Source organism: Pseudophryne corroboree, chromosome 4 (genome assembly GCF_028390025.1).
Source record: "Pseudophryne corroboree isolate aPseCor3 chromosome 4, aPseCor3.hap2, whole genome shotgun sequence".
In the NCBI taxonomy this organism is placed as follows: domain Eukaryota; kingdom Metazoa; phylum Chordata; class Amphibia; order Anura; family Myobatrachidae; genus Pseudophryne; species Pseudophryne corroboree.
This window is the reverse complement of record NC_086447.1, coordinates 64,047,930-64,049,277: the sequence shown is the minus strand read 5'-3', so window position 1 is coordinate 64,049,277 and position 1,348 is coordinate 64,047,930.

Genomic DNA, 1,348 nt, shown 5'->3' with positions numbered 1-1,348 from the left:
AGTGACTTGTGGCAGTGCCATGGGATGCCACCTTTCCAACAAGCCGGTCTGCCAAACTCCTGTCCTGCTACAGTGTATATTACTGCGACTTGTAAAAGTCTAGGAACAAGAACGGTAATAGGTCACACCAGCTCGCGGAGAGGGAACACCACAAGTGTCTTCTGTCCTCAGCTGCAACTCATCAAACTAGATGTGGGGGCAACGTCAGCACAAGAACGGGTTATCATAAACTGGGTTTCCATGGGCAAGCAGCCGTGCACCAGCCTCAGATCACAATACACAACGCCAGGCATCAGCTGGACACCACCAATTGGCTCTGGTGGAGTGGTAACGCGTCCTCTGGAATGGCAAATCTCTCTACCCCGTCCGGCAATCCGAGAGATGAATCTGGGTATGGTGGAGGCCAGGAGAACGCTTCTATCCTGAACCGTAACACTTGGTGGAGGAGGAATAATGGTCTGGGGCTGTTCTTCAGGGTTTAGCCTGGCAAACTTGGCTTCAGTCAAGGGAAATGTTAATGCTACTGTATATATTGGCTTTGCAGCAACAGTTTGGAGAACATCTGTGACCCGTGCAGAAAGCGAGGTCCAACAAATAATGGTCTGCTAAGTTTGACATGCAGAGGCCCAACCTCAACCCCATGGAACCACCGAATATCTTATTGACCAGTATCAGTGCCAGTCTCACCAACGCGACTGAATGGATGCAAATCCCCGCAGGCATTTTTCCATGTTCCAAATCGTATTGGAAAGCGTTCCCGGAACAATGGAGCATGTTACAGCAGCAAAGGGGGAACCAACCTAAGAGGCCCATGGTTTTGGAGCAAGCACATTGGTGTGAAGTCTGTGTGTCTACAGACTGTTAGCTGAGTACTGTGTCTATAGCACAGGGGAGCCTCTGTGTTACTTGTCTATTTACGCTGCCTAGGGACAGGAATGTAATGCGGAATTCACACTCTTAAAATCTTGCCCAGCCTGAGTCCCCAGATATAAACGGCAACACCCAGACACCCACGCACAAATTTATGTCAGATATTAATGCAGATGTTCTCAGGCTATGAGAGTGTTGTGCAGCACGTGGTGTGTAGTAATATTGGGTATCGTAGCAGCAAATTTGTTAGCAGTTGGGCAAAACCATGTGCTCTGCAGGTGTGGCAGATGTAACGTGCAGAGAGAGTTAGATTTGGGTGGGTTATTTTGTTTCTGTGCAGGGTAAATACTGGCTGCTTTATTTTTACACTGCAATGTAGATTTCAGTTTGAACACACCCCACCCAAATCTAACTATTTTTTTTTTAATCAAAGCTCAGAGAGAGGTAAACTTGTAAAAGATAAAGTACTAGCTACTGC